Below are 13,107 nucleotides of genomic sequence, written 5' to 3'. Positions count from 1 at the left end.
CTGCTCCCCGCCTCATTTCCTTTCTCCTTTAGGTATATATATTTTTGTTAATCAGTGTAAACATCTTTTTGTAACATACACTTGAAGTTACAAATACTCAAAATATAGTTTTATATTTTTGATTAATGTAACAAATACTTGAAGAGAACATGCTCACTATGAGAAGAAGAAAGGAGGATTGTGGATATATATATATATATATATATATATATATATATATATATATATATATATATATATATTCATAGAGTGAGGAGGGAGAGACAGAGGGGGAAATACAGAGAGGGACCAGGAAAATATGGAGAGGGAGAAAGGGAGGGGTTGATTTATCATTTAGAACTTCTGAATTCATTGACTATACACAAGTCAATATGGACAGACATGTGGGCATCCTGAGCCCTCTGAAGGTCTTGTGCTTGCATTTCTCTGCTGCTGGCTATTTGTCATTGTTATTAAGTTCGTGAATGGAAGGGAGTTATCGATGGGAAGAAAGGTAAAATCAGAAAAAGATGTGAAAGGCAGAAGGTTGGTGGGAAGTGAGAAGGGACATGAAATAAGGGAGTCTGTAAGGACTGGGAATTTGGGAATAAGATAGAAAGATGGCTCTGGCATTTGCCTTGAAGTTTGGGACCTCAGGGATATGGATGGGTAAAAGGGTTTCTAGGAAATGTTCCTGCTGTTTTGTAGTTCAAAGTCTTTCTTTGGGGTTAGGCTTATGTTTCTTTTGGATGTGGCATTGTGCTGAGATAGGCACTTTGTTAGATTGTAAACTTTGTAGCAGATTCTTCCCATTCAGGTTGAAACTTCCACTCAACATAAGTTTTTCAAGAAATGAAGTCTATGTTTTTTCTTGTTAATGCTTTTTCTCTTCAATCTGGGCATGGTGATGTGACTTGGCCAATGTGGTGTTAGTAAATGTGAGGCAAGCAGAGGCTTGGGAGGTAAGTGGACATTGGCACTTGCCCTCTTGTTGCTCATAAAATCTCTGGAACCATCACTGTGAAGGAGCCTGCCTACCCTGCTAGATGAGAGTGACATGACCTGGTTTTCCCAACTGGCTCTGCCAATAGCCAGCCACCTATAAAACATGAACAAGGCCACAAACTGCTGATTGCAAATACATGTGCAAGTGCTCTTTCCATCACATGGAATAGAGACCAGCTGCTTCTATGAGCTTAGCTCAAAACAGGAATCCATGGACTAATAAATTATTTTGTACTGGGGATTGAACCCAGAAGCATTTAACTACTGAGCCCATCCCTAGCTCCGTTTACATTTAATTTTGAGACAGTCTCACTAAGTTGCTTAAGGCCTCACTAAGTTGCTGAGTCTGGTTTTGAACTTATGTCCACCTGCCTCTGTCTCCTAAACTGCTGATATTACAGGAATGTGCCACTGGTGGGGCCCATGGTTGTTTTTTTAAGCTACTAAATGCTGGGATACTTAGTTGTGTGCCAAAAGCTAAGCGATACAGGTAGGAAAGAGTTTCTTACTGTGTGATGATGATGGGTCTTTGTTAAAGTGCTCAACAATTAGTAGAATATAAAATAACAGCTGCAGCCAGTTCCCCTTCCCCAGAGAGCTAACTCTGGTGCCTTTTAGCAACATGAGTGCCCCTGGAGCTCACGCTTTGCAACCTGCCTGATGCAGGAATCCCTTGACACCACTCTGCCTCATGGCTTCCTGGGGCAGAGACTCCCCCAGCTCTCCTTGGAAGTCCATCTCACTCAGAGAGTTTGGATTAGGGATATGCTCTTCCTTATATCTGGCCAAAGGCAGCAGCTTTGCAAGTGAGAAAGGCATTTTATTTTTAGAGAAATCTTGGGTCCAGGGGAGATGAGAGATGAAGGAGAGAGACCAATACTCCTTTGCGCTCCTCTCTCTGCTTCCCCTGTACTTCTCCCTGAAGACATCTCCTAGGTTCTGAAATGGGACAGCCTGTTCCTATGGGATGACCCAGTTAGCTGGTTGGGGTGATTCATTTAGCACCTTTCCAAGGGTGTAAAGCCTGGGAATCTGGGTTGTTAGATAGTCCAGGGTGCTGAGTAAGAAAGGACCAAGACATGGCACAGGACAAGGAAGGGATCAGGCATTGTGCTGTGTGTACAGATGGGATGTCTGTAGTAGGTATATGGGGTAGTGTGGTATACAGTGTTGTGTGCAGAGGAGGGATGCCGTTCTCAGTGAACCTGTTATGACATGGTTTTTCTATGCTCAAAGGACAATTTGCACAATTTTCATGTTAACAAGGGGTTGACCTGGTGGAGTCAATTACTGTTCTTGAAATCAAATCAAGAGATTTATCATTTATTCATTCATTAAATATTTTCTGAATACTCAGTCTAGGGATGCAGTGACTAAAATATGAAGATTATATAAATTCATTGAGCTGTTCTTCAGAGAGGGAAATACCCAGTGAGCAATTTGTTATATAACATAAATTCAGATGCATGAAGATGGTGAAATGTGATGTGTTAAGATAAAGTGTTCAGCAGAGGCCTTGCTGAAGAGGTGGTGTTTGAACAGAATTGTGAATTAGAGAAGGAAGGGTGCTGTTAATTCTGGAGGAAGCCACTCCAGGCAGAGTGCACAGGAAGTGCACAGGTCCTGAGGTCACAATGCTGGGTGGAGGATGCAGTCAGGATGTGATGAGGTCATTTTAGGGCTGGAGCTGGGGAGGAGGTTGGAAACTTGCATATCATAAGCTGAGCCTTGTAGGTTATCAAAAGAACTTTCATTTGAGTTCTGTTAAGGTGCCTGGGAAGCTTTTAAAGATGGAGGGCAAGGGAATAACTTTTGATTTTCATCCTTAAGGGATCTTCTGCCTGTTGCATAGGAACAGAAGACTTCGAGGGAGCCCTGGAAAGACAGCTAGATCTAGATGTTAGAACAGTGGTTCTGTCACTGGCTGACCTTGGCTTGTATCTTAACCTTTCTGAGTCTCAGTGTTCTTGTATGCAAATTGGTGACAACAACAATACATACATATGTACATAATTCATCACATTGTGGAACTACTTTTTGAGGATCTGTTCTGGGCCAGACACTCTATGAGGTGCTGAACTGTAGGGAGGACTAAGCAATGCCCATGGGGACCCAGGTGCCCCTAACCACAGTGAAGTTTGAGAAAGGGTGACCATGCTGTTGCCTTTATTATTAGGCAGATTGTGTCTTGGCCTGAGGGAGGAAGCAGCTGTGGACCTTATTTCAAGGGCCACAAACAAACCTGCTCCCAAGGCAGGAACCCATCTGGGAGGTCTCTATCACCCCTGGAGACTGAGGCCTAGTGCTATAGAAATCTAGGAGAACCCGGAGCCTGCTTTATCCTCTTCTAGCTACCTGCCACTTAGCCTTTTTCATTGTGTGATAATCTTAAGTGTCTTGCCTTTATTTGCTTTGTTTCTTATGTTTTGTTCCATTAATCTTTATATGTTGGTTTAGATTTTGTTTTTGGTATATTAATCATTCCATTGAGTCAAAATCTGCCTCCCTGTATCTTCAAATGTACAAACATATAAAAATAAGAGTTGTTCTGCCTTAGTCTCCTCAATCCAAGGCCTACAGAGGCAGCATTGGGTGTCATGTTACTACTGTTAATTAGTTTTGTTATTCACACCAACCTCCAATAAAAATCATGTTAAGGAAAGCTAGATTAAAAGGAATATAATTTTATTTTAATTTTTAGTGTGATCAAATACAAAACATGAAATTTACCATTTTAATCATTTTTATGTGTATATTTCAGTGGCATTAAGTATGTTCACATCTTACAACCATAATATCTGTTCAATTCTAGAACTTTTTCATCATCTCAAACTCAACCTGTGTTCATTAAACAAAACTTTCCTTTCCCCACTTTCTGTCTGTATGAATTCAACTATTCTAGATATCTTATAGAGAACCATCTAGTACTTGTCCATTTGAATCTGGCTTTTTTATCGTAATGTCCTCAAGGCCTAACCATATTTCAGTATATACGAATTTCTTTCTTTTGAAGACTGAATAATGTTCCACTGCATGCATATGCCACACTTTGCTTGTCCAAACACTTGTGTTGCTTCTACATTTTGCCTATTGTAAATAATGCTGTTATGCACATGGGGATTTAAGTTTCTGTTTGAGACCTTAGTTTCAATTATATTGGGTATTTATCCATAGGTAGAATTTCTATATCATGTGGTAATTACAATTTTAATTTATTAAGTAATCACCATATTGTTTTCCATAGGGACTGTGCCATTTTACATTCCCATCCACAGTGCTAAGTGTCACAATTTCTCTACATGTTTACCAGCACTGGTTACTTTATGTTCTTTTTTTTTAAATAGTAATCATCCTAATTTATTTGAGGTAGAATCTCATTTTGGTTTTGATTTGTATGTCTGTAATGATTAGAGATATTGAGAATCTCAGTATGAACTTGTTGTTGATTCATGTATATTCCTTGAAATGTTTACTCAAGTCCTTTGCCTATTTCCTAATTGGGTTAGTTTTTGTTGTTGTTGTTGTTCTTTGAATACTCTGGATATTAATCCCTTATCAGACCTATGATATACAAATATTTTCTCTCATTATGTTAACTGCCTTTTCATTCTTTTGATTGTGTTCTTTGGTGCATAGAAGTTTTAATCTTTCTTTCTTTCTTTCTTCCTTCCTTCCTTCCTTCCTTTCTTTTTTCTTTCTTTCTTTCTTTCTTTCTTTCTTTCTTTCTTTCTTTCTTTCTTTCTTTCTTTCTTTCTTTCTTTCTTTTACTAGGGATTGAACTTAGGGGCACTCAACCACTGAGCCACATCCCCAGCCCTATTTTGTATTTTCTTTAGAGACAGGGTCTCACTGAGTTGCTAAGCACCTTGCTTTTGATGAGGCTGGCTGTGAACTTGTGATCCTCCTACCTTGGCCTTCAGAGCTCTTGGGATTACATGCATGAGCTGCTGCACTGAGGAAAAATTTCAAATTTTGATATAAGACAATTTACCTATTTTTTTCTGTATTGCCTGTTTTTTTTTTTTTTTCACCATCATATTCAAAGAAGAGTTGTTCAAAGTGATAGAGTGCCAGGGATCCCAGCAGCCTGCAGAAGGGCCCCGGAGATCCAGGCCAACTGATTCGCGTGGCCTGCCCTGCGGCTACAGAAGGCGTGGCGCCTCAGTGAAGCCATTAATTGGCAAGCAGGGAGGTTAGGGAAGGCCATTAGGTGGAATCCCACCAGCCAAGCCCACACGGACCCTTGGGCCGAGCACAGGATCTCAGAAGGGGAAGGAAGCGGTACAGTCCCATCCCCCACAGCGGACACTCCACCGAGGCAGTCAGCGGCCACCATCCGGGAAAGCTGAAGGATACACCGCCACTCTCCTTCAGAGTGCAACATCAAAACAGGTCGGTGTCATTCAGCTCACCCCCCAGACAGCGGGAATTCGCATAAAATCTCTCCTAGGCTTGCCGGGAGAGGGAGTATCAAGCTGAGCCTCCATAAAGACTAGGGGGAAACCAGAGACACCTGACCTCCAACCCCTCCTCCCAGTAGCAGCCAAAACGAAACCTGGCTAGCCAGCGCTGGGGGAGGGGCAAGCAGAAAATATCAAAGTGATAGAGTGCCAGGGATCCCAGCAGCCTGCAGCAGGGCCCCGGAGATCCAGGCCAACTGATTCGCGTGGCCTGCCCTGCGGCTACAGAAGGCGTGGCGCCTCGTGAAGCCATTAATTGGCAAGCAGGGAGGTTAGGGAAGGCCATTAGGTAGAATCCCACCAGCCAAGCCCACACGGACCCTTGGGCCGAGCACGGGATCTCAGAAGGGGAAGGAAGCGGTACAGTCCCATCCCCCACAGCGGACACTCCACCGAGGCAGTCAGCGGCCACCATCCGGGAAAGCTGAAGGATACACCGCCACTCTCCTTCAGAGTGCAACATCAAAACAGCGGACACTCCATCCAGGCAGTCAGCGGCCACCATCCGGGAAAGCTGAAGAATACACCACCACTCTCCAACAGCTTGCAACATCAAAACAGCCAGCAGCAGGACCCCGGAGATCTAGGCCAACTGATTCGCGCGGCCTGCCCCGCAGCTACAGAAGGCGTGGCGCCTCAGAGAAGCCATTAATTAGCAAGCAGGGAGGTTAGGGACTGCCATTAGGTGGAATCCCGCCAGCCAAGCCCACCGCCCACGCCCGGAACAGGCCCAGCGACCTGCCAGCATTGTAGTCACGACACCCCAATTGGAATAGGGACAGAGCAGAGCCGCCTTCCACTCCCGGAACAGGCCCAGAGAGCCGCCAGCGTGGTAGACACGTCACCCCAATTGGAGTAGGGGCACAGCCGCCGCCCGCACCTGCAAGGGAGACTTTTCAAGTATACAAGAGCAACATAAATAAATAGGGGGTAAATTTCAAAACACAACAGTTGCACCAAGCAGAAAGAAACGCGAGCAGTATGAAAAGACAAGGAAAGAAAGGACCACAAGCAATGCAGGTCAACTCAACTTTAGAAGAGGTAATAGCTGCAACAGATGGAATATCAGATAAAGAGTTCAGGATATATATGCTTCAGATGATCTGGAGTCTCAAGGAAGACATGAGACAGCAAAATCAGACAATGAAAGATCACATTGACAAACAAATCCAGGAAGTAAAAGATCAATTTCACAGGGAGATAGAGGTAATAAAAAACAATCAAATTGAAATTCTAGAAATGCAGGAAACAATAAACCAACTTAAAAACTCAATTGAGAATACTACCAGCAGAGTAGATCACTTAGAAGAGAGAACATCAGACAATGAAGACAAAGTATTTCAACTGGAAAAGAACATAGACAGCTCAGCAAGTCTGCTAAGAAACCATGAGCAGAACATCCAAGAATTATGGGACAATATCAAAAGACCAAATTTAAGAGTCATTGGGATACAGGAAGGCACAGAGCTCCATTCCAAAGGAATAAACAGTCTATTCAGTGAAATAATACGAGAAAACTTCCCAGAATTGAAGATTGAGACAGAATCCCAAATCCTAGAAGCCTACAGGACGCCGATGGTGCAAAATCATAAGAGATCCACACCTAGACACATTATAATGAAGATGTCCAACATACAGAATATGGAGAGAATTTTAAAAGCTGCAAGAGAAAGAAAGCAGATTACATTTAGGGGTAAACCAATCAGGATAACAGCTGATCTCTCAACACAAACTCTGAAAGCTAGAAGATCCTGGAATAACATATTTCAAACACTGAAAGACAATGGGCTCCAACCAAGAATCGTGTATCCGGCAAAATTAAGCTTCAGGTTAGAAGATGAAATTAAAACCTTCCACAATAAACAAAAGTTAAAAGAATTCGCAGCTAGAAAACCATCTCTTCAAAAAATCCTTGGCAAAACATTACAGGAAGAGGAAATGGAAAATAACATTGAAAACCAACAATGGGAGGTAGGACAGTAAAGGGGGGAAAGTAGTCAAAGAGGATAACAAATCAGGTTTAGTAACATCAATAAACAAATATGGATAGAAGAACAAACCATATCTCAATAATAACCCTAAATGTTAATGGCTTAAACTCACCAATTAAGAGACACAGGCTAGTAGAATGGATCAAAAAACAAGACCCAACAATATGCTGTCTACAGGAGACGCATTTGATAGGAAAAGATATACATAGACTGAAGGTGAAAGGTTGGGAAAAATCATATCACTCATATGGACCGCGGAAACAAGCAGGAGTGTCCATACTCATATCTAATAAAATAGATTTCAAGCCAAAGCTAATCAAAAGGGATATAGAAGGACACTTCATACTGCTCAAGGGAACCATACACCAACAAGACATAACAATCATAAATATATATGCCCCAAATAATGGTGCAGCTGTGTTCATCAAGCAAACTCTTCTCAAGTTCAAGAGTCTAATAGACCAACATACAATAATCATGGGAGACTTCAACACACCTCTCTCACCACTGGACAGATCTTCCAAACAAAAGTTAAATAAGGAAACTATAGAACTCAATAACACAATTAACAATCTAGACTTAATTGACATATATAGACTATACCACCCAACATCAAGTAGCTACACTTTTTTCTCAGCAGCACATGGAACCTTCTCAAAAATAGACCATATACTATGTCACAGGGCAACTCTTAGACAATACAAAGGGGTAGAGATAATACCATGCATCTTATCTGATCATAATGGAATGAAACTGAAAATCAATGATAAAAGAAGAAAGGAAAAAGCAAGCATCACCTGGAGAATGAACAATAGGTTGCTGAGTGATCAATGGGTTTTAGAAGACATCAAGGAGGAAATTAAAAAATTCCTAGAGTTAAATGAAAACACAGACACAATATATCGGAATCTATGGGACACATTGAAAGCAGTTCTAAGAGGAAAATTCATTTCTTGGAGTTCATTCCTCAAAAAAAGAAAAAAACAACAAATAAATGATCTCATACTTCATCTCAAAATCCTAGAGAAAGAAGAGCAAAACAACAGCAAAAGAAGTAGAAGGCAAGAAATAATTAAAATCAGAGCTGAAATTAATGAAATTGAAACAAAAGAAACAATTGAAAAAATTGACAAAACTAAAAGCTGGTTCTTTGAAAAAATAAATAAAATTGACAGACCCTTAGCCATGCTAACGAAGAGAAGAAGAGAGAGAACCCAAATTACTAGCATACGGGATGAAAAAGGCAATATCACAACAGACACTTCAGAAATACAGAAGATAATCAGAAATTACTTTGAATCCTTATACTCCAATAAAATAGAAGATAGTGAAGGCATAGATAAATTCCTTGAGTCCTATGATCTGCCCAGATTGAGCCAGGAGGAAATAGACAACCTAAACAGACCAATAACAATAGAGGAAATAGAAGAAACCATCAAAAGACTACCAACTAAGAAAAGCCCAGGACCGGATGGGTATACAGCAGAGTTTTACAAAACCTTTAAAGAGGAACTAACACCAATACTTTTCAAGCTATTTCAGGAAATAGAAAAAGAGGGAGAACTTCCAAATTCATTCTACGAGGCCAACATCACCCTGATTCCGAAACCAGACAAAGACACATCAAAGAAGGAAAACTACAGACCAATATCTCTAGTGAACCTTGACGCAAAAATCCTCAATAAAATTCTGGCGAATCGGATTCAAATACATATCAAAAAAATTATACATCATGATCAAGTAGGATTCATCCCTGGGATGCAAGGCTGGTTTAATATACGGAAATCAATAAATGTTATTCACCACATCAATAGACTTAAAAATAGGAACCATATGATCATCTCAATAGATGCAGAAAAAGCATTCGACAAAGTACAGCATCCCTTTATGTTCAAAACGCTAGAAAAATTAGGGATAACAGGATCATACCTCAACATTGTAAAAGCAATCTATGATAAGCCACAGGCCAGCATCATTCTGAATGGAGAAAAATTGAAGGCATTCCCTCTAAGATCTGGTACAAGACATGGATGCCCTCTCTCACCACTTCTGTTCAACATAGTCCTCGAAACACTGGCCAGAGCAATTAGACAGTCAAAAGAAATTAAAGGCATAAAAATAGGGAAAGAAGAACTTAAATTATCACTATTTGCAGATGATATGATTCTATACCTAGCAGACCCAAAAGGGTCTACAAAGAAGCTATTAGAGCTAATAAATGAATTCAGCAAAGTGGCAGGATATAAGATCAACACGCATAAATCAAAGGCATTCCTGTATATCAGCGACAAATCCTCTGAAACGGAAATGAGGACAACTACTCCATTCACAATATCCCCCAAAAAAATAAAATACTTGGGAATCAACCTAACAAAAGAGGTGAAAGATTTATACAATGAAAATTACAGAACCCTAAAGAAAGACATAGAAGAAGACCTTAGAAGATGGAAAAACATACCCTGCTCATGGATAGGCAGAACTAACATCATCAAAATGGCGATATTACCAAAAGTTCTCTATAAGTTCAATGCAATGCCAATCAAAATCCCAACAGCATTTCTTGTAGAAATAGATAAAAGAATCATGAAATTCATATGGAATAATAAAAGACCCAGAATAGCAAAAACAATACTAAGCAGGAAGTGTGAATCAGGCGGTATAGCGATACCAGATCTCAAACTATACTACAGAGCAATAGTAACAAAAACAGCATGGTACTGGTACCAAAACAGGCGGGTGGACCAATGGTACAGAATAGAGGACACAGTAACCAATCCACAAAACTACAACTATCTTATATTTGATAAAGGGGCTAAAAGCATGCAATGGAGGAAGGATAGCATCTTCAACAAATGGTGCTGGGAAAACTGGAAATCCATTTGCACCAAAATGAATCTGAATCCCTATCTCTCGCCGTGCACAAAAGTTAACTCAAAATGGATCAAGGAGCTTGATATTAAATCAGAGACACGGCATCTGATAGAAGAAAAAGTTGGTTATGATCTACACGCTGTGGGATCGGGCTCCAAATTCCTCAATAGGACACCCATAGCACTAGAGTTAACAAATAGAATCAACAAATGGGACTTACTCAAACTAAAAAGTTTTTTCTCAGCAAAAGAAACAATTAGAGAGATAAATAGGGAGCCTACATCCTGGGAACAAATCTTTACTCCACACACTTCAGATAGAGCCCTAATAACCAGAATATACAAAGAACTCAAAAAATTAGACAATAAGATAACAAATAACCCAATCAATAAATGGGCAAAGGACCTGAACAGACACTTCTCAGAGGAGGACATACAATCAATCAACAAGTACATGAAAAAATGCTCACCATCGCTAGCAGTCAGAGAAATGCAAATCAAAACTACCCTAAGATACCATCTCACTCCAGTAAGACTGGCAGCCATTATGAAGTCAAACAACAATAAGTGCTGGAGAGGATGCGGGGAAAAGGGCACTCTTGTTCATTGCTGGTGGGACTGCAAATTGGTGCAGCCAATTTGGAAAGCAGTATGGAGATTTCTCGGAAAGCTGGGAATGGAACCACCATTTGACCCAGCTATTCCCCTTCTCGGTCTATTCCCTAAAGCCCTAACAAGAGCATGCTACAGGGACACTGCTACATCGATGTTCATAGCAGCTCAATTCACGATAGCAAGACTGTGGAACCAGCCTAGATGCCCTTCAATAGATGAATGGATAAAAAAAATGTGGCATTTATACACTATGGAGTATTACTCTGCATTAAAAAATGACAAAATCATAGAATTTGGAGGGAAATGGATGGCATTAGAGCAGATTATGCTAAGTGAAGCTAGTCAATCTTTAAAAAAAAATACCAAATGACTCCTTTGATATAAGGGGTGTAAACAAGGACAGGGTAGGGACGAAGAGCTTGAGAAGAATATTTACAGTAAACAGGGATGAGAGGTGGGAGGGAAAGGGAGTGAGAAGGGAAATTGCATGGAAATGGAAGGCGATCCTCAGGGTTATACAAAATGTCATATAAGAGGAAAGGAGGGGTAAGTCAAGAGAATACAAATGGAAGAAATGATTTACAGTAGAAGGGGTAGAGATAGAAAAGGGAAGGGGAGGGGAGGGGAGGGGAGGGGGGATAGTAGAGAATAGGACAGACAGCAGAATACATCAGACACTAGAAAGGCAATATGTCAATCAATGGAAGGGTAACTGATGTGATACAGCAATTTGTATACGGGGTAAAAGCGGGAGTTCATAATCCACTTGAATCAAACCGTGTAATATGATGTATTAAGAACTATGTAATGTTATGAACGACCAATAAAAATAAAATAAAAAAAAAAAGAACTTGGAAAATAGTAGGTGGAGTCACACATGCTAATACATGTGTAATAGCTAATGCTATTACAAAAATGGCTGGCTAGTCATGATAGCTATTGGATGGGCCCAAGGTGCAGGTGGTATCATTATCATGAATTTTGAATAGTTGATAAAAGGAGATTGGAAATCAGAAGAAGAGGAATGACTGAAGATGTCCTATCTTTCCAAGATAATCCTGCTGAGGTCCCTTATCTTCTTCACATTTCAGCACACCAAGTATCTGACCATATCAAAGCATAATCTTATGTTCCTTTATACCATCTTTCTTGTGGCCACAAAGATAACCATAATGGTTACAGAGACTTCTGTGACTCTTGCTCCTTTTGAGCATATATTGAGTTGGCTGCTCTTTGGCTGGCAGCAACAGTTTTCATTGTAGGGTAAGAAATGTGGAGCAAAATCATCTTCCAATGGCACTAGTTCATCAGTCCCCAAACCTATGACCAATGGTTCAGATATTGTTAAAAGGAAACATACTAAGAACACTGGGTAAATTTGCTTGGGCTCTAGAAGGCAAAAAATAAAGAACCTTTTCTACCTATCAGATTGTGAAAAATATTTCTATGTAGATGAATTGAAATAAAGACTATATATAAGGTAACCAAAAAAAAAAAAAAAAACAAAGAAGAGTTGTTAAATTGTTCAACAATGCTATGGAGGCAAATTGTAAAATTCAGTGCAATGAAGTTTATGTCCTTGATCAATTTGAGTTAATTTTACTTATTAATTTATTGTTAATCAATTATAGTATAAGGGCAAGGTCCAATTTCATTCCTTTGCAAGTGGACATTTGTTGAAAAAAAATGTCTTTGCCCCATTGAAACATCTTAGCACCTTTGTAGAAAATCATTTGACAGTATGTGTGAATTTATTTCTGGATTCTTTATTTTATTCCATTTGTCTATATGTCTTTTTCTAAGTCAGTAAAACTATATTGTTCTGATTACTATAACTTTAGAGGTTTTGAAATCAGGAAGTATGAAACCTCTTACTTGAGCCTTCTTTTTCAAGACTGTTTTGGTAATTTTCAAGGTTTCTTGATATTTCATCTAAATTTTTGGATGAATTTATCTTTTTTTTCTACAAAAAATGTCATTGGGATTTTGGTAGAGATAAAATATGTCTGTAGGCAACTTAGGGCTGTATTGATATTATAAGAATATTAATCTTCCACACCATCAGCATTGCTGTCTTTCCACTTACTAGTGCCTTCTTTAATTTTTTTCAGCAACATTTTATAGTGTTCTGTGTACAAGTTTTTCATGTCCTTGAATAAGCATTTAATTTTTCTCAATGCTATTGTA

The 13,107-nt window shown here is 39.7% G+C and overlaps 1 pseudogene; it reads left to right on the top strand.

The window, feature by feature from the left end:
- The first annotated feature begins 464 nt into the window (after window positions 1-464).
- On the top strand, window positions 465-12,296 carry LOC113196795 (trimeric intracellular cation channel type B pseudogene; annotated as a pseudogene).
- Window positions 12,297-13,107: the final 811 nt, after the last annotated feature.

Source organism: Urocitellus parryii, chromosome 13, assembly GCF_045843805.1.
Source record: "Urocitellus parryii isolate mUroPar1 chromosome 13, mUroPar1.hap1, whole genome shotgun sequence".
Lineage (NCBI taxonomy): Eukaryota > Metazoa > Chordata > Mammalia > Rodentia > Sciuridae > Urocitellus > Urocitellus parryii.
This window is presented reverse-complemented; position numbering and strand designations above follow the sequence as displayed.